Source organism: Schistocerca piceifrons, chromosome 4 (genome assembly GCF_021461385.2).
Source record: "Schistocerca piceifrons isolate TAMUIC-IGC-003096 chromosome 4, iqSchPice1.1, whole genome shotgun sequence".
Classification (NCBI taxonomy): domain Eukaryota; kingdom Metazoa; phylum Arthropoda; class Insecta; order Orthoptera; family Acrididae; genus Schistocerca; species Schistocerca piceifrons.
In genome coordinates this window covers 602579719-602606890 of record NC_060141.1, presented here as the reverse complement: position 1 = coordinate 602606890, position 27172 = coordinate 602579719, and positions in this window count along the sequence as shown.

Sequence of the window (27172 nt, the reverse complement as noted above, 5' to 3'; positions counted from 1 at the left end):
ACTGCATAGAGCGCATTTACATTGTTGCACCGTGGCGCAATGGCTAGGACGGAGACGGTTCACTTCCCATAAGGCCACCCACTCATAAGTTTTCTGTGATTTTCCAAAATTTCGAAAATCGGATGGTTCCTTTCAAAGAACATTACTAATTTCATTCCCCACAGACATCATTGAAAGCAGCACGTTGAATTCTGATCTTCCTGCCATCTGCTGCTTCCTGTTTTCCTCTACAGATCTCCGCCGCGATAAAGGAATTTGTATGAATATTGGTTTTCAAACTGTATGAACCTCACTGATATGGTCGTTTACATTACAGTAAGTCCTACACTGATAACCATTCCCGATAAAGCTACTTGTGTTGTGGTGAGACATATATACCATACATTTCAAACAACTGCTGAGTTTAGACCTATATTTTTCATCTACAACTATTTATTTAAGTTTTATTTGTGCAGTTTCATTTATTATCTTGGGGAAAATGTTGTACCTAAAGTATTGTGTACCTAAAAACACACGATGTTTTAGGTCGATACTTCAGCCTAAATTTAAATCGAACATTTGCTGGCAGATGCAAGTCCTGGAACATGTTTGCAGAAATGGAGAAAGCTTACTTTTCCTGAGAAATTTTGTAATTTTTTAAAAAGAGACCGTAGCACCTAAAATGAATGCCACTATTTAAAAACGAAATAAGAAAATATATTAAACTTCCATAACAGGCTGCCTTTTAGACGCCAGAGAAAATTGTACGAAGGCATAACACTCTCTCCTAACGAAGTTTATCACGTTAACGAAGTTATCAATCGGCTCCGATATATTCTTTTTTTTATGGAATATACTACAATGACCCCATGGAATCTAATGTGTATTCCTTTTTAGCTAATGACACCCAGATTTGTGAAACGTTGCTGTTCTCTGTGAACATTGCTTAAAAATTACAGGATCTGTTGACTAGAAAGAACAATGTAATTAGAACGGAATGTGGAAAGAGAGGAAACCGAAGGAGGCGAAAGTAATGAGGAGCAGTTGAGATGACATTAGCGACATACTTAACATCAGAACTGGGTACGACCCTTTAAACAAAGTAAAAAAAATTCTGTTACGTTGGCAGAAAAATAACTCGTGGCGGACGACGCAAGGGGCGTAAGAAATATATCAGGACAGATTCTTATTTCGAGTCTCGATCCGGAAAATATTGAATCTGCAGATAAATTTCGATATGTGTAACGGAATTATACCTCTTTCATAGAGTGTTATTTGTAAATGGCGCGACGGAAACAAGACACGAAATCCACATATATGAATATTTATCGTTTTTTTTGTTGACATTTCTGCAGGTGACAAAACTGGAATAGATCTGATTGATCGATGGCAAAAAATTGCTGTTTTGAAGAGCGCGCCGCAGCGCGTAGTGTGAAGCAGTCGCCCTCCGTTTCTGGCGGTGGCGCTGCTGTGGCAATCGCAGCTTTGGTGTCTCCCTCTGGTGGGAAAGGGGAAAGGTTGCATGTTCACATGCATTTAAGAGGCGCTATGAGCTCACCAGTGGATCATTTTCTCCTCTCCCTCCGCTGCTCCAACCACCATCACATGGAGCTCATCCTCCACCGCCCTTCCCGTCCTTCCTTCTCTCCCTGTCCACCCCACCCCTGCGCCATTTTCGGCTGTAACTACCCCAAATCCCCCTCCCCTATCGCTGTCGCCCCATCGACAGCTACTGACTTTCCGCCGCTCCCTGCACTGCCTCCGACAGGCTCCAAGCCAGCACGGATTTCGGCTCGACGTTCCACAGTCTCTGTGACACCCACGCCCCCTCCCTCTGCGTCATCCGCTGCTCAGGGTGGTACTAACCCCCGCCATCTCCCCCTGCAACCCGTTCCTCACCCCCTCTCCACCCTGTCGTGACCATGAAACCTTCAAAGCGCCCGAATGTTGACCCTTCCCCAGAGCCGGCCTGTGTGGCTGAGCGGTTCTAGGTGCTTCAGTCTGGAACCACGCGACCGCTACAGTCGCAGGTTCGAATCCTGCCTCGGGCATGGATGAGTGTGATGTCCTTAGGTTAGTTAGCTTTAAGTAGTTCTAAGTTCTAGGGGACTGATGACCTCAGATGTTAAGTCTCATAGTGCTTAGAGCCATTTGAACCTTCCCCCGAAGTCTCCTCCAAGAAAACCGCCGATCCCTGTGACCCACCCACCCCCATGGACGTGACCCCGACCCCCGCCCCTGCCACGCCTGCCACCCACACCTTTGTCCTCTCCAATCCTGACCCTCAATTCCTTGATGCCCACTCCCTCACCCTCGCCATCCGGAAATACTTCTCCAATGCCCCCATTTCCCTTCTGATTCCTCGCAAGGACTCGGTCCTCATTAAATCCCCCAATGCTTCCTTCCACACCGATCTCCTCTCCCGCATCCCCCATATCCAATTTGGCCAACGTGCAACCCTCACCCTCTACCACACCCCGTCCTCTCCCTGTCAGCCTCAACCTCCCCGACGTCCGCCAACCTTCACCGCTGTGATCACAAAGCTTAGCCCCGTGATCACAGAGGCTGAGGTGTTGGCGGAACTCAACTCCCAGCCCGACATTGAAATCCGCTCGGCCCGTCGCATCTTCAATGATGCCGGGCCGACTTTTCTCACGCAGATATTCACTGAATCCCCCTCCTCCATTGACCGCCTCCTCACCGAGGGTGCCCTCATCTACAATCGCCGTCATAAGGTGGACCCCCCTGTTCCCCAGTCCAATCCTACCACTGCCAACGCTACCTCACACACAATGACCATGTTACCTCTGCCTGCAAGAACCCCCCCTACTTGTCCCCACTGCAAAGCTTCACACTTCCTCAAGAATTGCCCCAACCTCACCTCTCCCCCCTCCTGCAACACCTGTAACGAACCACATCTTACCTATTCCTCAAAGTGTAAAGTGAAACCTCCTCCAGTCATCCCTGAGCTCACCATCCCTGTCCGTCCAGTTGATGACCCCATCCACCCCAACAATTCGCTCCACCCACCGACTACTGCAGAGGACATCATCTGTTTCATCACCATTGTGCTCCAAAACATCCACCCCTTCCAGCGCTCCCACACCCTTTCCCAAATCGCCCTCGCTGCCCAGTCCACCTTCTATCTTACCACCTATGCCACATACTCCCACAACCAGGCCCACTTCACCTTCACCCCCCTCACCACCCTCGTACCTCAAGTACCTCCCTGTCCGGCCCCAACCTCTCCTTAACAATCCTGCCAAGCATCTTACCCTCAGCCTCTTCTTCCCCACCCTTACCATCACCTGTGCCACCATTTATGTCCACTCTCGCACCCCCATCCCGTACAATTTCCTGGCCCACATTGACCGCACCTTCTCCACCTACGTGATTGCCGCCCACCTCAATATCCACAGCCATAATCCTGCCGACCTCCCATGGTACAACAACCCTACTGTATCCTATACCACAACATTCGCTCCCTGCCCACCCACAAACTCCTCTTCCTCCACACCCTCTGTCAGCACCGCATGGATGCCTTCATCCTAAATGAAACCTTCCTTAAACCCCGTATCTCCATCTCCATCTCACCACCCTCAAGGGAGACCTGGTTCCCCTGCCTCAGCACACCTGACCCAAATCCAACACCACTCCCGATGTGCTCCTTGCCTCTCCCAGCCACCTAGGGAGCATCACCGCAGATGTCCTTGACCTCATTGGCAGTCACCATGCTCCTGTTCTCCTCAGTATCTCTAATGGTCGCCATCCCCGCAATGCTCCTTGCCCCGACGTCCCTCCTAAACTTGTCCATGATTACTCCCGTGCCAACTGGGATGCCTACCGGGACTCCATTCACACCCAGGTTGACGGCTACGACCTTACCCTCCAATCTCCTGATGACATCTCCCGCACTGCTGCCTTCCTGCAACAGACTTTGTCTGACGCTGTCGCCACCCATATCCCCACCAAAGCCATCCACCCTCACCGCCCCGCCCTGCCTCCACAGGCCGTCCTTCTCCTTCGAGAGTCCCGCCGCCTCTACCGCTCTTTTCTCCACATTCATGACTGGGATACACTTACCCGCCACCGGCAGTTACAACGACACATCCGCAACCTGCTTACTGTGAAGAAACGCCGCGCCTGGCGCCAGACATGTACACAACTCAACACCACACTCCCCATAAACTCTTCCAAGTATTGGTCTGCTTTCCACCGCCTTACTGGGAACCGCCCCACCCCCAGTACCCTCTCCTCCTTGATGACTGTCCCTTTCCTGACAACCTCAGTAAGGCCAACCACTTTGCCTCTCACCTCTCAGATGTTTTTTTCCATCCCATATGATCCCCACTTTGATTATTCCCTGTTCCCTGACGTCATGGACTGTACGAATACCTTTGTTCCTCCCCTTGCTCCTAGCTTCCAGTGCTTGGGTCACACACCACCATCTGAACTCAACACTCCCGTCACTACACAGGACATCAGCCTCACACTCCGCACTAAACGCAACACTGCTCCTGGCCACGGCTGCATTACCAACCGCCACCTCAAACACTGCCCTCCCTCCTTCCTTTCAGTCCTTGCCACCCTCTACAATGTCATCCTCGCCACTGGCTTCTATCCCGACCTGTGGAAAATCTACCATATCCTGATGTTCTCCAAACCCAACAAGCCTCCATCTGATGCCTCTTCCTATCGTCCTATCTGTCTCACATCGGTGTTCAGCAAGCTCTTGGAATCCATCCTTTCCTGGCGCATCCATTACCACCTCCGACAAAACCACCTACTCCCCAACACCCAGTGTGGCTTTCGACCTTCCTTCTCTGCCAATGACCAACTCCTGCACCTCACTCATCTCCTCTCCCTCCAGCTTAACTGCCGTTGCTCTGCCATTTTTGTCTCCCTCGACCTCGAAAAGGCCTACAATCATGTCTGGCATCCCGGTCTCCTGTTTAAACTCCAAACCTATGCCCTTCCTATGTCTGATGGCCTCCTTCCTCTCCCGCCGCACCTCCTATGTTACCGTCCATAAGGCCAATTCCCACACCTTCTACCCCTCTGCAGGTGTGCCCCAGGGCTCTGTCCTCTCCCCTCTCCTCTACCTCCTGTATACGGCAGATATGCCCCACCCCCCCTACCCTCCAGTACACCTCTTGCAATATGCTGATGACACTGCATTCCTCACCCTCGCTCCTATCCTCCAATGGTCCCAACGCCTTCTCCAGAATCACCTTGATCTTTTTGCTGCATGGTTTAACCAGTGACTCTTGAAAATCAACCCTTCTAAGACCCAGGCAATCATCGTAGGTCGTAGCACTCGCTCCTTCCGGCTCCTGGATTTCTCCCTTACTGTCTGCGCCCATCCTGTCCGCCTCACCCCCACCCTCACCTACCTTGGCCTCACCATTGACCGTCACCTCACCTGGATCGCTCATCTCCGCTCCATCCAATCCAAAGCCCACAACCGCCTCCAACTCCTCAAACTCCTCTCTGGCCGGACATGGGGGTTGCACCTCTCTACCAACCTCCACACCTACAAATCCTTAATCCGTCCCATCCTCTGTTATGTCAGTCTCACCTGGATATCTGCCCCCCCCCCCCAAATTCTATAAGTCCCTCCAGATTCTTGATCTTCATGCACTCCGCCTTGCCTTGCTTATACACCTCCCGTTCCCCACGCGGATCCTCTATGACCTCATTCCTTTTCCCCATCTGCTCCTATTCCTCGAACATATCCACATCTTCTACATCTCCCACCGCCTTGATCCCCCTCACCCCCTGGTTGCTCCTCTCCTCTCCCATCCCCGCCCCCTGCCACGTCTTCACTGTTGTGTCCCCCCTACTCTCCATCTCTACACCCTTCTTCCATCAACTCCCCCTCCCAGATGATGCACTGTCTCCCTCCATTTATCCCTCCTATCAACTCTGATCCTCACTCGCCCTCCTTTCCTCTGTCCTTCCCCTGGGCTGCCTCTACCCCCTTCCATCCTCTTTTTTCCCCACCTCCCCTCTCTCTGCCCCCTTCTCTACCCCAAGTCCTTTTGCATTTCCGTCATCTGCCTCTTCTCATTCCCTCTCGCGTCTACCCTGCCCCTCTCCCCCCTTATGAGTCCTCTCCCTCCTTGGTTCCCCCCCTTTGGTTTTTTCCTCTCCTCCCTCCTTGTTTTTCCCCCTCCTCCAGGTCCCCCCCCCTCCCCATCTGCCTTTGGCTCGGGAGTGTCATCTTTGTGCCGCCATTTTTGTGCAGTGTTTTACTGTGCGTGTTTTACAATGAGTGTTCCGTGTTGTGTCTTTTGGGAAGTGTTGCAAACGGCCATCATACTGTCGCTGGGTGTGATTTTTTATCTCTTGCGAACAGAAACCAGACTGTCGCCATGTTTTTTAATTGTGTGTCTGCTATGTTACTTGTCTGATTCCTGTGTATTTTATTAACATTGCCAACCCCTTTTGCTTTCTGTTTTAACTTTCCGCATTTTTCCGCCATTTTTCACTTTGTAAGTCACCGTTTTATCGCCTGTTTTTCTTGTTTCTTTTCTTCTTCTTACGTTTTTAAAAAAGTCTGTAGGCTGTAGAGCAGCGTACTAAGCTGTTGCCAGCCCGCCCTCTCTGGGGGGAATTGAAAATCAATAAAGAAAAAAAAAGGAAAAAAAACTCGCCAGTGTGTCAGTCTGGGTCAGTCGCTCGTCCCCAGCTTGCTAGTCTGTCTCTCGTCCGCATTTGTTAGGCAGTTAGTGTCTGTCTGTCGTTCGGAGTGCTAGTGTCGTTCGGATCAACCTTTAAAGCCGGCAAAATGAATCTTTCCATTCCGCCAGTAAGAGAACCCCGCGAGTGGTTGCGCGGTCGGGGCTTAGTTCCTTCATCTGAATCTGCGCGTTAGGCCGCCAGTCTGCTCGAGTTTGCTCAGGCTATGGTCATTGGCGGTTGGATCGATCGGTTGGTCGGTCGCGTACTGAGACACAAGATGACTTGTCCGCCTTGAGCGTCGGCGCATGTGAGGTCGCCACGTGAGTCCAGTGGGCCGCGGCGTATAGCGAGGGGTAGTGACTTCGCGGTCGACACGAGAGCAACAGGAGTCAACCCACGACATCAGTCTGGCAGGTGCGAGCTGCGACGCGGTGAAACGGGAGATCGGCGCGCCTTCCTGCGTCCGTTGAAGCGGCTGGCAGCGGACGGTTCTGGAGAGCGATTTTGGGATGCTGCGCAGGTCTTCTCCAGAAATCGCTGTTTATTAGAAATTTACTTGTTAAATTCGACTTGTTTTCTTGGTGAGGTCATAGCCATTTTGTTTTGGGGTCGTCCCACCATTCTTCTCCGTTTGCCCACCGGCGGGAAGGTGGTTGTTTATAAATCGGGTGGTCCGTTTTTCCTTTGTGGAGTAGGGGCGGGTTAGAGCAACCTGCAGTTCGGGTTGTACGGTAGTCTCCCTATCAATCTACCGTATGTTAGTAGCTGCCTCTGTCATGTTTGTCGGATTTTGTGTGTTAACCAATTTATTGCTTGGAGTGTAACGCCGTAATACCAGAAATATGTTTTGATCTTTGGAAACTTTGATTTTATTGCCTATGTTCTTGAGAGGCGGTATCTGTGTACTATAGAGCATCTTAACTATTACTTGGCCAATCTTGTAGAATTTTATATAAGATTGCATTTCATGGGCTTTTATTTAAATGATCATTTTAGTGTATAAAGTTACCACCCTTTCACTGTAAGACTTTTCTTAAAAGTTAAAATTAAGTTACATCTTCAGTGGCAAGGTTAATATTTTAATTGTTAGTGTTTTGTACCATTTCCATTCCTCCTACGGAGGTGCATAGTTTGTGTGCTTGTGTGAATTGTTAAAACTTTTAGTTTAAAGTTATCTGGTGTGTTGCAGATTTGCACCAGTGTAGTCTTTCAGAGGCTGTTGTGAGCGGTCACAACTACGGCCGTGTCAAAAGAGAGCAGCAAGGTTCTCTGCCCGAAAGTTCATACGGTCAAAACTTGTTTCTTTCTGAATAAATTGTAACTTTGATATTTAGAGGGTACTTTCTGATTATAATTTTAAATCTGTTTCTTTAAGAAAATGCCTTTAGGCACTATTAAAGTGAATTAAATTCCCATTTGTTAAAAGGAATTTGGTTATGATTTCATCAGTTACTCTCTGGCAACTACTTCCATGCTTACATAGTGTGGTTAAATGTGTTAATATTCTTGATGAATCGCTAGTAAATAAAATAAATTCTTAAGAATATTCTTGGAAATAAATCACGGTTCACTGATATTTACAAGAGAGCAGTGCCTACGCGATATTATTGACTTAAAAGGAGAACAGCAGCAGTTCACTACTGACTCATGTGACGCCCAAGACGGTACATGCTTCCAGGATAACTTATCGTTCCCATAGACGGGACATTGTTGTCCGTTTCTTTACTCACTTTTAACCATATCAGAGCCCCAACTGAAATAAATTATTTGTATCATTTTCGCGAGCAGGAGAACGAAATTGACTGTGTCATATTCTCTAGGTTGTCTATGGTAAAGTTTAACTCATCAGTTTCCTTCATTAGAGAAGTGCACATGCGGTGATGTTTGCCAAAAGTAGATTGATGTACACTGAAACGACAAAAGTCGTGGGATAGCGATACGCACACACATACATGGCTGTAGTATCGCGGACTGAGTGTATAATAAGGAAGTGCATGTGATTCGTGTGAAAACGTTTCCGACGTGATTATGCCAGCACGACGGGAATTAACGGAGTTTGACGACAGAATGGTAATTGGAGATAGACGGATGGAACATTACATTTCGGAAATCATTACTGAATTCAATATTTCGAGATCCACAGTGTCAAGGGTGTGCCGAGAAAACTAAATTTCAGGCATTACCTCTCTCCACCGACAACGCAGTGGTCGACGACTCCACTTAACGACCGAGAGCAGCAACGTTTACGTAGAGCTGTCAGTACTAATAGACAAGCAACACTGCGTGAAATAGCCATAAAAACCATTGTGGGACGCACTTTGGTCATATCTGCTAGTGCAGCGCGTAGAAATTTGGCGTTAATGGTCTATGGCAGCAGACGAGGTCGGATAAGTCCCGATTTTAATTGATAAGAGTTGATGGTAGGTTTCGAGTGTGGCGCAGAGCTCACGAAGCCATGGAGCCAAGTTGTCAACAATGGACTGGGTCCTCTGCTCCAACTGAACCAATCACTCACTCTAAATGGTTGTGTTCGGCTACTTGGAGACCATTTTAGGCCATTCATGGACTTCATGTTCCCAAATAACGATGGAATTCTTATGGATGAGAATGTACCTTGTCACTCGTCGACAACTGTCCGCGATTGGGTTGAAGAACATTCTGGACTTTCGAGCGAATGATTTAACCACCCAGATAGCCCGACGTGAGTCCCATCGAACATCTATGGGTCATAATCGAGAGGTCAGTTCGTGCAAAAAATTGTACACCGGCAACATTTTCGCATTTATGGATGACTGTAGCTGCAGCACAGCTCACTATTTCTGCAGGGGACTTTTAACGTTTTGTTGAGTCCACGCCACGTCGAGGTGGTACACTATTCCGGCTAAAAGGAGGTCCAGCTGATATGTAGAGGTATCTCATGACTTTTGTCACCTCAGTGTATTCTATAGACACGAGACAAGCAAACAGCAACACCGCTGGAGTGCATGTGGTAGTTTCAAGTAGCATTGCTAGGTTAAGACACACCTCAAAACCAATTGCTCCTGTATTTCCAAATTGTTGCTGTTTCTAGAAATTTTCCGAACGAAAGATTTTGAGTAAAAGTTGTACATCTTAATCACTTATTTGAGTGTTCCAAATTCAGTCAAAGGTACACTACCACTGGAAGTATTCTTATGTAATTACGGGACCGCTATGTAATTTGCTGCAGTATTTGTCAGGAAATATTTATTTTGAATTACCCTGCTTCGAACTGTAATTTATTTGGTATTCTCCACGATACCTTTCCTCCTAACATCTATCCTTAACGCTCGATGAATGCCTCCTACTGTGTTCTTCAATATATTTCCATCCTCCTCGCCCTTTTTGCACAACATGTAGCGTTCACATGTTTACAAAAATGTTTTGTTACAAACGCTTTTCCTTTATTTAAGTGACTGATTACGTTTTTCATTCGAATTACTCATATATCTGATCTCAGTATAGCAAATTCTACTCCGAATAGTGCTATTAATTCAATTATTCAATATATTTCCATCGCCTCGCCCTTTTTGCACGATATGTAGCGTTTACATGTTTGCAAAAACTGTTTTGTTACAAACGATTTTTCTTTATTTAAGTGACTGATTATATTTTTCCTTCGAATTACCCATATATCTGGTTTCAGTATAGCAAATTCTACTCCGAATAGTGCTACTAATTCAGTGTTTCAAAATTCGTGTTCTGAAATCGTTTTTGCTAGTACGGTAAGTGGTGGAAGTTCTAAAATTGAATATTCGTATTTGCATTGCAGAGAACTGTGGCCATTTTAATTAGACACTGGGTACGGACAAAACAACTCTTGCGTTAATTAACGTGAGAATGAGTTGTTTCTGAAAAGCATTTTAGTTTATTTCAGCTACGCGTCTAACCCAAAACATTAAACGGCTGGATCTACGGGCGTTTAAAATTACTGAAGTTGCACTCGTAACCAAATGAAATAATGCCCAGTCATAAGCACACTCCACTGCGGGATTTCCAGCAGTTTTACGATTCTAAGTGCAGCAGAAACTGGCCGCCAAAACCTACATATAATATTACACATGAGTCTCATTCCGCCACCCCGCTGTTAAAAGTTTGCAATACAGGCTTTTGTAATTTTAGGAGACATACATCTGCATCCACGTTTGCGCAAAACAGTTCACCACGAGGGCGGTGGAAGTAATAGTGATGTATCTGTCTCACTGTTCAGAGACAACCGTAAAGTAACGGAATTAACCAGAAAACTGTCGCAGTTTTTTAAACTGAGTTATTTATTTTGGCGTCGACTTCGTTGACACAAAGAACTGAGTCTCTCGATGTGCATACTCAGGTAATGAGCTCCCCGTTGTCGACGAAAACAATGGGTTTAAGTATCAGCCTCTTGCTAGTAATACGTACACATAGCTGCAGCTAATAGTTGTGCTGGCACACTAGTTGATAGTCGCATAAAGATAAGACAAAATAACTACGAGACCTCTTCAACACATGATAAGTGAAACTTGCATTCTTAAGATTCGTTGTGAAACTCTCCTAAAAGCATATTCGGATTGCACAACGTGGAAAAGGCATTCTTTAAACAAACGGCAACACACATTCCAACACGCACCGACAGATAAATACACAGTAAAGGATGTATAACATTGTTTCTGAAACACGTTAGTCTATTTACATACATTAAATGAAGGAAATATTTTTGAAAAATGCTATAGAAATTACTGAATGCCTGTCACAAAAGTGATTTCCCACAGTCAGCCATAGCGACACACATTAAGAAGATTGGTCATCCGATAAAAACAATAACGTTAATGTTTTACGTAAAATGGGAAAGATACTTCAAAGGATACACATAGCACCAAGGAGACGCGGTTGAATGTGAATGCAACTTCGCACAAGTACACACAACGATTAGAGTTGCAATGCTGTGTACCACTTGGGACAGCCACCAGAGTGCATTGTGTTCTTCGTGTTTAATGTTGTTACCTGACTGGTATGTAAGGGGCGCGAACAGCGTCAGATGTTGAGTGATCGCTGCAGGACACGGAGACGCCACGTAATTGATTGAGACAGCGTTCAGAATTTGAAAGGTGCCTCGTTGTGCTTCCCCATTTGTCCGGCTGATCGAATCGTGCAATATCTGCCCTGCGGAGCAACATTAAACGATCACTTTTTCGAAACCCCATAATTACCTTCCATTGCGACGTGTAAGTTTGAAATTTGGCTCAAAGGTAATTATAACCTCTTTCCGTAATGCAGCGGAAGCGTGGTGTCTTGTGACGATACCATCGGGCTCGACAAAGCTTCAAATGGCAAGGCGTCGACACATGCGAAGAAAAAGGTCACAACTCAGAAGTTCAAGTGACGTGTAAGGCGGTTTAATGATGCCAGATTGGCAGCAAATTACATCAAAATTCTTCTTAACGGCACTGTGGACGTGTCATACGAGCGAAAGTTCGTTACAGACACTCTTCCTAAAAATTTCACCCCTCGTTTCGACGCCGCTGCATTGGAGGTCAGAACTGCACCACTTAGCGTTTAAATCACGCGATTTTCTTATGAGTGGCCGAGGAAAACACTTTAGCACACCTCTCAGAATTGGTACGAAAAAGCCTCAGGGTGTGGCATAAAGGGCGTCAATGAAACCACCCCTTTCTCTGTGGCGTTGATTTATACACATTTTGCGGTCGAAACGACAATTCTCAGTGCGACGGTCAACAGGAATACTTTACCGACGACCTTTGACAGCGCAGACACCCTCGAACTTTTCAACTCTTCTCTAACGACATTGTGTGGCTGCCTCTCCATTGAACTTGATCGCATTCCTTTGGTGCACAGTGGTCTCATGCACGGGTTGGAACAACTAGGGACCTTTCAAAACAATTCGACGACATTTGAGTGTGATCCGAAGCAGAAAAGGGAGCTTATCCTGCGGCGTGATCATCGCGCATGCAAAATTGAAGCACACTTGAATAAAACGGTGCAGAGTTCCTCTTTTATGACTCGGTGGCACCCTCTCAGTTTTTGAAAATTTTAAAAATGAACGTATACAGACACGATGTACGAAGCAGCCGAAGGTGCCTGCGGGCAGACAGCTGGAATCGCAGAGGTGTGAAGGCGTTGCCTACCTGCAGGCGTCTTGGACTACTGTAAAGGCTCTCTCTGTCTGCGTTTACTTTGAAAATTCTCAATATAAGCGGGCGGGCGCCACCGAGGGTTTTGCCATCGACTTGAGTTGGGGCTGTCCTAAAGGGACCCTTTGCCGTATGTGTCAATGTTACAACCTTCCACATAAACGCGAGACAGGAGCACACTAAAGAGGAAGCCTGAAAAAGCACAAGCCCCTATTCCTTCTTCACATCACGTTCAGATTTGGTTGCACGGTTTTGAACGGTCCCTTGTCGTTCTAGCATCTACACGAGAGCAAAACCTGCGCTGCACTGCAAAAGAGTGTGGTAATGTTCAGTGGGAATTCTAACAACCCTACCACAACAAAGACCAAAAATTAATAATGATTGTGGTGTTGCTCACGCTGCTAAATACTGCATTTTCGGGCAACAACAAAGTTATTATGTGGCAGGTGTCATTAGAGCACAGTTAATAAGTCATTTCATGTAATAATGAATAAACTAGGCACTCATCTTTTCGAGTTTCCCACGCTGGTCTCGTTGTAAAATCATGGCTCAATCGTCGAAAATATAGGTGGTGATGATTCCAAGCTCGGATGCAAAGAGGCCTAGGTTTTATTCTGCTATATTCAAAAGTTTTATACATGTGTTTCACAAACCATTCTTGAAAATTAAACCTTTGAAAGTTAGCACAATGGTGATGTATAAAAAGTAATCAGCACTCCGAATTCAAGTTACACTTCTTTTTTATTGCTTTTGTTGCAAGGGCACGTAACACACAAAACATCACTTCACAATACAAAACATACTTGAAAACATCTTCCTCACTGTTAAAGTTCACATTTTATAAACTGGCTACAATATGCGTCTTTCCAACATGACGTCCAAGACTTGGCTTTCTCAAGGTCCGACTCTCTAACTAACTAATAATCGCTTACGCGCCCAAAAATCAGAGTTACAAGTCCGACAAAGATCATAGTGGCAAAAGAAAGAGTACACATAAGAATAATATCATTGCAATACAAACACATCGATGAATCAAAGCACTTCTACATTAATGAAATCAAATCTGAATGTTGTCTCAGAAATATGTCAACTACTTTACAGAAACACAGTAGAATATTACTGGTATCGAGAGGTTCAGGTGAGATACCGTAATGGTTACGTAATTCAAGTACCATTACAGAATGCAGGGAAGGGTTGAAACGTCCAGTGTAAAGGGCTACCAAGACGTCGTCCAGTTACTCGTCGCACCTAGAACTGTTGTTTTCGACCGCGAAATGTGTATAAATTGACAGCACAGTGAAAGTTTATTTCAATATTTTATTAAAGGACAAACTTATTCAACAAAACAGTTTTTGGAAACTTCTGGATGCTATATACCGTACAAAAATGGCGTGGAGAAACGCAGAAAACTGAAGGATTCTGTAGGAGTCATTCATGAAGATGTAAGGATCGATGTTGGAGAATGCGGCTACATAAGTACATCGTGGATGATACCAAGTAAATTACAATTTTAAATAGCGTTATTCAGAATAAACGTTACGTGAAAAATAATGCAGTGAAAGGTGTGGCTTCATTGACGCTCTTTATGCCACCCCTGGGGCATTTTCGTGCCGATTCTGAGCGTCGTCATAAGAAAACCGCGTGACATCAACGCTGGGCGTTGTTGTTCTGACTTCCACTACAGAAGCGTCAAAAGAAGTGTGAAATTTGTGTGAAAGGGGTTATAGTGACATTCCGAATTCCGATCATGTGACACGTCCACGATGGCACTGGGCAGAGTTTTGCTGAAATCTGGTGCCAATGTGACATCGTTAAACCGCTTTACACGTCACATGGACTTCCCAGCCGTGGCCTCTTTTTCCGCATGTGTCGTCACCTTGCTGTTTGAATCGAGGGTGGCATCATATGGTGCCACGCTTCTGCATCATTACGTAGGAGGGTTGTAAGCACCTTTCAGCCAAATTTCAAACTTACGCGTCTCACTGTGAGGCAATTACGGCGTTTCGAAAAAGTTGTCCTCTAACCCTTTCGGGACGCGAGGTTCGTATACGTGGTCCGACGCGGCAGTCGCTAAAGGACACGACGCGCTATACGTGGCCCAATTGTCACGTCAGAAGCCATCAATGATTTGTAACTACACGGAAAATATGGGAGCCGTAGACAGAGCCAATCAATACTGCGCGTCGTACCATTTTTCCAGAAAATCCCTCAAATGATGGAGGAAAATTTTCTTCTGGTTATTCGAGGTACGATATTCACTTTTCTAATAGGTCTTGGCCTACTTAGTAAATTTTTATTTCGACAAAAGCGTAATTGTTCTGGCTAATTTCAGGTGGGGATTGTCAACGCTTATTTGCTATATGTCATCATAGCAAAGAAAAGAGGAGAGACACCAAAGAGCCATTTGCAGTTTCGGAAGAGTCTCGTCAAGGAGCTTGTGGGTGGCGTCAGGGCTCAAACAACCCCATCGACGAAGAGGCCACGCTCTGAGCATGGTGACCTACACAGGATGGACGGCCTGTACCATGCTATCGCAAGAATGGACACCGGAAAACAGGGTGACTGTGTCGTTTGCAGTGATCGCTCCAAGCCAGGAGGCCGAAAACGGTCCCCCTTTTTTTTGCAAAACTTGTCCGTACAACCCTTCTCTTCATGTGCATGAGTGGTTCAACAGGCATCACTAAGTAGCAAAGTACCGAAAGGACTTGTAAAATATGGTTGCCTATCGAAAAATCGATATGCCGAAGTTTTAAAGTTTGTTTCAAGCAAATTTTATGAATTTTTTTAGTTTATTGACATAAATCAAATTTTTCATCCCTCAAAATGGACTTTTTACTTTTCTTCCCACGGACGTCCCATAAGAGATAAAATTGTATTTTATATGTCGTTTTAAATCTAAAACTTTAATATGTCTAATTCAATGCATCCCCTCTCAACTAAAGAAAATTTTTTAAAAAAGTCAAATTTTTCATTTTTTTTCCTATTTTAACACCACTGCCAAGTCAAAAAGTGCTTGATATGGAATAATGAAAATAGTATGCCAGTAAAGAGCATATTTTAAGCTTCATTTACAAAAAAAATTACGCCGCTAAACCAAGAACTGCAGATTTTATAAGCTACGAAAGAACCCGCACAGCGTCGCCGAATTGCTCCACTTTGGGGAATCGCGCTCCGTCCCGAAAGGGCTTTCTGGTTCACAGTGTAGATTTGTGGGGCATTCGGAAATGACAGTGGCCCGACGTTGGACTGCGTGGGAACATGAGGCCAGGCATACCCGCCATCAAGTGCAGGTGTAGAATATCTCAACACCACGAGGGACTATCGCCGTATTGTGCACCAAGCACATTGCAACCCGTCACATTTGCGCCTGCCGTCCGCGAACAAGTAATGGACAACCTGTGACATTCTGTGTTATCCCGCATCGCTGGTCGGAGGCTAGCATCAGCAAGACTAGGGAATTATCGTTTCATGCGTAGGCCGCCATTATTACAACGCAGAAGGCCGGGTCTAGAATTATGCCATGACCGAGAAGCATGGATCGCTAATGAATGGCGTCGCAGTGTGTTCAGCAACGTGTAGCCGTTCTGTACTACCCCGGATTATCATCGTCAATGAGTTTATGGCGGTGACATGGGAATCATCTCATTCTTGTAGAGTTTTAAGAGGAACAGCGGTGTTGCTCCTGGCGTCGTGGAGAGTGGCGGAATTTGATGTGACTTCAGGTGACGTGTGGTAGTGTTTGGGGAAGTCTGACATCATAACGGTGTGTCACTGACATCCTGAATCCTCGTGTGTTACCTCTCATGTGACGGTGTGATGGCACCAGTGGTACCATTTTTTTAAAAAAGACAACGCTCGTACACAAGAGGCACGTGTCAGAACGAACTTGTGTGATACCTAATTGTAAAGGCTTTCGTAGTCATTTGTTGACAAACTGTACGCGACCATGGAAAATCCCTTGGACGTTGGCGCGTCAGCTACATTCAAGGCGTTTCAGAAGGACAGTTTAGAACTTTGGGGACAGATTGCTCATAAAAAATAATAATAATAATAAAAATAAATAAATATATATAAAATAAAAAATAAATAAATAAAAAAATTCCAGTAAACGTTAGCTCTAAAATCCATAGCTTAAGATTTGCAAGCACTTATTTATCTTCGCTACAGTGAAACACATCTCATCTGCTAAACAACTGCTCATATTTCTTAAGGCATGCATTTTAGAGCCCACGTTTACTGGACATTTTTCCTTGTTTTTCCATTGTTTTGCTGTAAGGAACCTGTCCCAAAATTTTTGAAATGTCATTTTGAAACACCTGTATAATCTGCGGCCCCAAGATCGACTCCAGTCCACCACCACCAATTGGGGGAGGGGGGGGGGTGGAGAAGCGTTGACAATGTCAACCCCATTTGTACTGGCGTAACGTTAGAAAAATCATAAAACTTACTTCCGCCTAAGACCTCGAGGCAGAGGCCAAAAGCAGTTTGTCTCTGTTCGATATTTAGGTATCGCCCATGGCCAAAAATATCCCCACTTTTGTCCTCGACACATTTATGGTTGTCAGCTTCATCCCATAGCCTTTATGAACTTTAACAAGAACCAGGTAAGACAGTTGCGAGGCAGGTTACCTCGGCGGAGGATTTGGGAAGAGGCGCCGGCCCCATAACAGATCCGCCCGGTGGATTAACGGCGATCTTCGGTGTGCTACACTGCCTGAAAGTGGTTTTCGGCGATTTCACACTTCAGACTGAGGGATACCGGGCAGGTAAAAGTGTCCCACCTTAGCTACACAATTTGCCAACATTCAGAAAATGTTCGCACGCGGTTACGTTAACACCAGACGCAAACAGTTCGGGTGCACTAATTCCTTGCTAGTGGGGGCAGGGAGAATGGGGAATGGGGGAAGGGATGAGGAAAGGAGGGACCGAGGACAGGAAGGGCATCCGGCCAACACACTGCCAAATGCAATAACTAATATTCCGATCCCGGAAGATGCGGCATAAAGGCCAGCAAAAGGAATAAGGAGACCCATGAAGGCGGGAACCTGCATTTCTTTTCCACCTTCTCTTTTGAGTGCTTCATTTTTTTGGCCAGGCATTTAAAATGCTCAAAAAATTTTTGTACCACAATCATTAACCATTTCTTAAGAACCTTTTTACCAGAACGTGCAGTCACATGTGTAACCAAGGTGAATCTAGAACTGAATTCGCAGTGCAGTTCAAGAGAGCGCGGATAATGCGACTGACATACACTATCCAGTGTCTCAGCATGACTGAAAGTGATTTTAAGTTTGCGCTGGGCGCCCACAGTCGTTTTACGGCAGGAAGGTTTGTCAGCACGGGAAGCTGCTCGCTGACTTAGAATACATCACTGCAACGTCATTCGGTATATTCGAGCACTATCGTGTGATACAAAACATTGAATATCTGCCTCGTAGTCGTCGACTGCGTTCCACATGAGATAGTAATGATCGTGATTGTGTAGGAACTAGTCGTCAAAGTCATCATTCACTCTATTCCGGCGAACTCTAGCTTTTAATGAGAAAGAGGATAAACAGCTACATATTTTTTTAAACACCAGCTGATGGTCGGCGTTTGGTGAACAAAGCATTGTTTTCTGTGACGCAAAGAATCTGATGATGGATAAAACTTACAGCCGAAATTGGTTATGTTGTCACATTGTGTGACTCTGTCCAAAAGGAATTGTAAAATAATTTGTATCTAAACAACACCAAAACGCCCCTAAACTCGATAACAATATTGTATTTGCAAGTGCTGAAAGGCATTCATCATGGAGAACTCGCCTGAGTGAAGGAGTCATGGAGAGCCATGGTAAACTGCTGGTAAACTTTTCTCATCAGAATAACAATTACGGTGGAAATTTCGGTGGATAGGAATTTATGCGGAGGTAGGTAGACATGGGGAGGGAAGAAAGAACGAGAGAACAAGAGAAGAAAAGAGAGAGAGAGAGAGAGAAAGAGAGAGAGAGAGAGAGAGAGAGAGAGATTGGAGAAGAGGGAGAGAAAGAGTGAGAAATGAGTTGTACAGGGTTTCGTGTAAACACAATTGGCGCGCAAATTGGAAAAGTTATTTAGTGTATGAGTTTATTACCATCTGGAGCCACCATTGCAGTGGCATTTACGCCACTTTCTGCGTTTATCAGCCTCCAGACTCAGGAGGAGAGGGAGATGAACCATAATGTGGACAGCTTCGAGCAGCTGAGGCTGAAGCTCACACTGAGGTCAATGCTTTTTGTCAGGTAAACTTGAAAAAAGGTATTTCAAAGCTGGTTTGACAACTATCTCTTCAATTTTGCACTGCGATAACATTCTACAGAAAAGAAAAGGAAGTAGGAAGGCAATGGCTTCATTCAAATGGAAGATAATCACTAATTTTCTTTCATACAAGCTAAATGAACAGCAGGCAAGAGTGGGGAAAAGGAAACGGTAGAAGTACTCGTGGAGAAAGAGCGATTTGGTGCTTAGGGAAAGAATGTGTAGTGTAGTCTAAAACTACAAGTAGAATTGTTGTTGTGGTGTCACCGCCAGACACCACACTTGCTAGGTGGTAGCCTTTAAATCGGCCGCGGTCCGTTAGTATACGTCGGACCCGCGTGTCGCCACTATCAGTGATTGCAGACCGAGCGCCGCCACACGGCAGGTGTAGAGACACTTCCTAGCACTCGCCCCAGTTGTACAACCGACTTTGCTAGCGATGGTTCACTGACAAAATACATTCTCATTTGCCGAGACGGTAGTTAGCGTAGCATTCAGCTACGTCATTTGCTACGACCTAGCAAGGCGACATTATCAGTTACTATTGATATTGTGAAGAATGTACAGACAAGAGCTACGTTCAACATTAATGAATTAAAGTTCCACCAGCTACATCCTTTTTTTCTAGTCTAAATTCCTTGTCCTGTTCCAGACCTCACGCCAGCCTGCGTGAGCTAAAACGCGTGCCTTTCGGCTTCCTCCAAACTCCGTGGGTTGGCTCCTGCCAATCCGCAACAGTTGTGAGGGGATTTTTTCAGCAAAATAGAACGCAAAACAAGATACGAACACGTCAAGATAATAACCGCCTTGTATGAGATAAAAGACAGGTTTAGTTTATAATGTTCCACGGGTATTTAGAAACTTTGTATACTTTAATGAGCATGTATTATTCTTGTGATTCAACTCCATCAACTTCGATAAATTCAAAGAAAGGTATAACATTTCCATAAACGATGTTTCGTTGGAACAAATCCCCTACTGGTTAGTTTTGACTTTAGACCATCGTCACGTGCACATGAAACATAATAGTGACTATTAAAATAGCACGTGAAAAATAAATAATCTAAACAACTGAATTTAATGAAGCGTTATGCCAAAAACGTACTTAGAAATGGACCTGGACCGATTGGTGCACATCAAGAATTACATAACATGTAAGCTTGGACTCATTATCTCTAAAATTATCGACGCGTAGAAGTTCGGCATATATAGTAGCTCTACGTGTATCTATAATATTAATCGTGCTAGATCTTGGCAGCAGGTATGGTACAAAAGGGCTTACGGCATTTCTGTGATTTACTGTCTTGTTTGCTTGTATAGTAAGGAGGGAAGGGAATACGCAAATGAGCGAGGCGTACTTAAACAAATACCCTCACTGTTTAATGAGATCATATAACAGGATAAAGGAAACGGAACAACTCAGGGGCTCTGCGGCAAGTAGTGCAATTAAAAAGTAATGTGTTATTTGTTACTATTACACACTGAAGAAAAATTTCGCAATAATGGAACAGTTAAAAAAAGTAACAACAAATTCAGTTACGACAAAAACAATACTATGAAGTTTCCGTTCAGCTATAAAACAGGTAATAAAACTAACAAACAGTCAAAATCAGTAGTTTATAATACAAACTGTAATTTGACTTTGGGGTGGTAGATAAAACTTTGGGGTTGGATTCAAAGAATATACGCAACCAACCGAAGAACAAAACACACTAGTAAGGACATTTACAACTGAGTACATGTTTCGTACGTTTCGCGAAAACACGCTTCAGTGAACATGTCGAAGAAATAGGGATACACAGGAACAGGATACACCTTCCTAATAAAATTCTTAACGAATTCAACAAATTGACTTCTCTTTAGTCCGATATTTCTTGCCATTCATGATTACCTTTCCGGTTGCACGATACTTGCATCCGTGCCAGTAGTCCGAGTGTATGGCGCCGTCTGATATTAATGGTGCTGAAATCTACATGCCCTCCAAACTGTGTGTGGCACTTGTACATTGTTTATCTTTACCTTGTTTTAACTTGCCTAGTGCACTTGAACACTCCATTGTTTTCATCTATGTCTTTGCGCGCTCGTTTCAGTCCTTTTTACGGTGCTTTAAGTTTGTGATAAATATACTTGTGAGCACATTTATTTTAGTAGGTCTAATTATGTACATTCTAGATTGACATGAGCTCAGTTATATCATCCAGTTCGTTATACAATAAGGTTAACTTTTACTAACTGTTGTACTTCGGAATCTTAGTAATCTTGTTCTCCATGTGCCACAAAATGTCTGCAAAGTGTGGCATGTGTGAGCTGCGAACTACATTTTCCGGCGAAGCTACATCGGCTGCCTGGGTCCTAGCTGCAAGTGCGGTATTCCGATACTAGACAGCAAAGGCCAGCCACGCACGACGAGTATCCTTCAGCTTCATCATGCACTTTGTTTCCCTATGATGCCAATCTTGGCACATTTTAAGATGTTTTTTAGATCACTCCAATAACTCGGGGCTGTTGATCTACGACAATATTACTCAGTACTCAGGTTGTACTGATCGAATAATTTTTAATCGTGGTGCATTACTTTCTCTTTCATTCTTTTTTTGCTTTCCAGACCGATAGAACCGGTTATCATATAAAAGATAATAAACTGATATAAACAAAACGAAATGGCTTACCTAAATAACTATGACATTGCGAAGCCCATAAGTAGCACCAATGACGTTTTACTGTATCTGCGGTACAGAATCAGACATCAATGATGTTTAAAATAAAGAAACAATTAAAAGTAAAATAAAGAAATACATAAAGTAACAAGAAATGAAATATTGAAAGGTTGCTGTTTCTCTGCACTTTCATTTCCTCGCAGTATGTTTTACTTCTTGTGTGAACCGAGAATATTTTTTGCTATAACCTCTGATATCTCGTTCCCCCCAGCTTCTCTATCGATACTAGCTATTGCGCAACTTCTTTGATCAGTCACTGCGTCAGTTAGTAGTCTTTGGCGAGTCGATTGCCTCTCGTCCAATGACAATTGTTCGTAGGTTGCAAGCCATGTGACTTCCCTGTCAGGTGCAAGTTGGCCATTACCTACTATTACTACTTCCATGCTGCTCTGGTCCGGAGAGTTATATTCGTGGCTACGTTGAGTTGAGAAGGAATTCGTCTTCGTCTTATGGAGATCCATGCTGTTGAGGAGACGTTAGCATGCACAAGTGGTCTAGTAAGATCAGTTCAACTCCGTGACGAATTTTAGTTTTGCGAGTGAAACTATCCAGGGAATGTTTATTACTGTCAATCCGAATATAGTTCCTGTCACCTATTCCCGCACAGTGAAATACGAGCAGATACGTTGCTAATTCAAAATTGTTTGAAAGCTTTCATAACTTTTTATTATGATAAATTCAAGCTGTTGCCTCTCCTAAAGTGTAAAGATTAAAATTCTCTGAGATTTGTGAGTACGTATTTCATAAAAGGCGCTATGTCTGCTTGTGAACCAAATACTTGGAATCGTAGATGAAAAGGTTGTTTCTGTAGGCTTTTGACGTAAATTTACTGAGAAACTCATCATTCTTGGTACATAATCCATCTAGCCATACCATCCTGGCAGCCATCCTGTTTTATCTCGCGTAAGGTAACTGCCGAAATCATAGTCACTCTGATGTTTAAATCTATGGCTATTGAGCCAGCGTTGAGGAACTACAGTAATAAATAGAAATTCTATGCATGCTTGTCAGCTTACAGGAACTGAATAAGGTAACCAATGTATGCTGTGCCTCACTTAACTTTTCCAGTAATGTAAACGACTGCAAATTAGTGCTTTGTTAAATGATCTTTCTGTTTTAACAATTTTCTACGTTTCATATTTATGTGCAAAGAGCTGGGGAGACTGCCCCATTACACGGGCTTGAAGCTACAGGCAGAATTCTGTCAAATGTTCAAATACTCAATACCGCTGAACGAAGTAATTCATTCACTAACTACATGCCATATTGAGATACACAGGCAGTCAATTCTTCCATTTGCGGCGATTTTATGAAAAAGTGCTGTGTGACTATTTTGTGTGCCAGTATCGAATCCTACCGATTGCTAACTTCATTCTCATGGGCATCGCGCGTTTCGTTCTGCATATCTTGAAAATATCAAAACCTATTTCTGACTAACTAACAGTGCAGTTGAGGCTTCTTTCCGTCACAAAATATAACCACACATTTCAATACGAAGGGGAACATACTGCAAATAGGTTTAATTGTATGGCTGTTCAGTATTATGTGCTTGAAATTGATCCGAAACTGTGAAATACATGTAACCACTCCTTTTTTGCGTAACCTCTACAGCTTTGGAAAACATTCGATGTTAGAGATGTCTTACGCACTCGTAACACCTAAATTAATCATTTCCCAAGGTGTAACTTTCAGTAACATTTTCATTAATGTACGCACTGCACTAACAGGTTGAATTTTTAGTGATGAAAATCGGTTAGAATGTTTCATATCAGAGTTGGTCTGGCAGCGCGTCCGCTCCTGGGATAATGAGAATGAAGAACACTTTCTCAAGATCAAACCATAACTGAAAGGTGATATCAATGATAGTTTGCACACTGTGACCTTGAAGTCAGGCTATTCGACAATCGTTACGGCTGACGTGGGAAATCCCGTCTCGTCACTGGACAGGGACAGTCGAAGTATCGAGCGCTCCTTGATGGAAACAGTGACGTAACAGGTTGGGGGGGGGGGGGGGGCGCACGGGGAATTCGCTGTCAATAAACTCGCACTGAATCTTTGGAAAATAATTTTCTTTCCCGATACTAACTTACACGCCATCGTTTACTCGCAACGAAAGATAATACACGTGTTTTAAAGGATTTATTCGAGAAACAAATTTTTCAGCAATTAAGTTGGTTGTTTTCTATAAATTCCTTCTAACTCTGATTTTGACGCAACAGATTTTTTTCTTGATTGTTGACTGTAGAAGGCATAAAAATTAACAGATGTATGAGAGATAATAAAACACAGAAAATGAGAGAGATCACGTGTTACGAATAGTATGCGTGATGTCAAAGGGCCTTCACAGTAATTTTTTCGATCTATTTAGCTTTTTCTTTGGGTCATTGCAACTTTGTATGCCTACCTACACACGTTCTTGACCGGAATGGAAGATAGAATTAATGTGTAAATATTAGTTGAACTGCTACTTACAACGTAACTGCATGAGCTCGAACTGTCAGATCGCAAGAAACTGTGCTTAGGATATACTTAGCTAACTGTGCTTAGAATATACATTGCTCATTCCAAAAACAGTGGTGTGAACTATTCGCATGCGCAACGGAGCTGTTGCCTGCTAGCGTCATTCGACGGCGGCAATTTGTACCTACGTTAACAGGTACATACTCTAGTAGTGTGAATAGTACAGCAGCAGCAAGAGACCGTCTTTTGGAGTGTTCGGTGTGTGTCAGGGCTTAGAGAGTGTACATCGGTAAGACGAAGCGTATTAATTCCATGAATGTTGTCAAAATGTTACAGAAAAAAATTACGATGTGCTCTGCACCACAAGTAAACTTACACGACTGTCCTTTCATCGTCAAACTTCAATTCTCTGTACTGTAGTACATTAAGTGTGCAAAAAGGTTGATTATGACACTGAAATACGAATATCATCGTTTGAAAACGTAATCATTATTTTCTTGGATACAGGACTGAGTGAATGCAGAAGTGACTTGAATGTGAAAAAGTAGCTTTAGTCAGATGTAGGCTATATTGCTCTGTTCCACTTTGTTCTGACTGCTTTGTTGAAATGCCTTACATTTGTACTTCGAAGACTGAATAGCTGTGCAGTACTATCAACTTGGTATAAAAAGTTTTTTGTACAGATAGTGTAATTACTTAAAGCAGAGAGATGTATGGCAATAAGTCACGACAGTGAAGTGTGTTTTTGGCCCTGTTATGTCGATATTCTCTCTCTTCCCATAACCATTGTTACCATTGCTATTTTATCGTAATGTGTAAAAGGTGTGGTTCTGTAGGAATTACTGACTCACACCTGTATAATAAAAAGAAAACAAAACTTATAAATGTTCAGCAGTAATCACATTTACAAATTAATTTGTGATGTGAATGTAAAATGACATGTCGCACATCATTACGATTCTTTGTGCAATTGATTCATGGACCACGGTGTTGATGGTGATGATGAGGTCTCTTACTCCAAGAAGCGTAGGGAACGGTGCGGAAGACCCGCTCCGCCAACTAGGCGAGGTCGTAGAGGAGGTGGTTTGTCATTGCCTTCCTCTGACCGTAATGGCGATGAATGATGATGAAGACAACACAACACCCAGTTATCTCGAGACAGGGAAATCCTTGACCCCGCCAGGAACTGAAACCGGGACGCCGTGCTCGGGAAGCGAGAACTCTACCGCAAGACCACGAGCTGCGGACCATGGAACACGAGATTAGCTAAATAAATAACCGAAGTTCCTCTTTTAGACTTTGAATTGGTGATCAACTGTTTCTCAAGGTAAGACGCACAGTCTTGCTTGCGAATCGCTCATAATACCGTTTTTGGGATAAGCTATTTATAGCCTCAGCACATTTTCGTGCGGCTCTGAGTGTTCGAGATTACGTTCTTTCCTTGTTCGAAGGTAATTTTTGATGGTTCCCCTCTTTAGTTTTTAACGTCCAAATTCACATTTTAGTATTTTTGCACCTGAGAATAGCTTGGTAAACTGAAACTAACACTTCATAATGCTACCAGCAGAATTTTACACTAGCATGATTCAGGCTGCCAGTAATCTCTGTGCAGAATAGTCGTTAGAAGAATTGGAATTTTGTAGCCAAATATCTACAACTTTACACCTGTTACCGTTGCTTTTGTTGTCTTCCGTCTGCAGACTGGTTCGATTCAACTCTCCAAGCTACTCTATTCTGTGCGATTCTCTTCATCTCTGCGCAACTACTGTGACCTACGTCCATTTGAACTTGTTTACTGTACTCATGCTTTAGTGTCGCTCTCTAATTTTCACCCACCACAATTCCCTCCATTACCAAAGACCCTTTCTTCATGTCTTCTTTTACTCAGATTGAGCCACAAATTTCTTTCTTACCTAATTCGGTACTTCTCCCATTCTGTTCCTGTCTCAACTGTTTATCGTCCAAGTTTCACTTCTTTACAGGAGTGCACTCCAGACCAATGACTTCAGGAGAAACTTCCTAATCTTTAAATTTATTTTGAGAGACGCTTTTCTTGCAACTGCCAGTCTCCAGTTTATTTTCTCTCTACATCAGTTACATTGTTGCTGAAGTAAGTAATCTCGTCTGCTAAGCGTTAATGCACCAAGCTGAAAACAAAGCAAAACACAAAATTTAAAACTGACTATTGAAAGCCAAAATACAAAGGCGTGCTCTCACACAGAAACTGAAACTGTTAAGGAATCAACACAAACAGCTGGGGAGAAAGATAAGCAAGCAAACATATCAGTAAAACGTAAGTAGTTTCAGTGCTCCTATCCAGACCAGAATATAAGAAAATGTCAGCACCCGTGGTCTAGGGGTAGCGTCTTTGATTCATAATCAAAACGTCTTCGGTCCCGGGTTCGATCCCCGCCACTGCCTAAATTTTGATAAATAATCAGCATTGGCGGCCGAAGACTTCCGGCATAAGAAGTCAGCCTCATTCTGCCAACGGCCTTGTCAGAGAGGGCGGAGGTGCCGATAGAGGTTCAGGGCACTCTCTTGTCCTAGGGGTGAGAAATTGCCCCTAAAGGCGGAAGAATCAGCAATGATCAACGACATGAGGATGCAGAAGGCAATGGAAACCACTGCATTAAAGACACGTAACGTGTATCCACAGGACATGTGGCCTGTAATTAAAGAAGTGTCATGATGATCTCTCCATTGGCAAAAGATTCCGGAATAGTCCCCCATTCGGATCTCCGGGAGGGGACTGCCAAGGGGGAGGTTACCATGAGAAAAAGACTGAATAATCAACGAAAGGATAACGTTCTACGAGTCGGGGCGTGGAATGTCAGAAGCTTGAACGTGGTAGGGAAACTAGAAAATCTGAAAAGGGAAATGCAAAGGCTCAATCTAGATATAGTAGGGG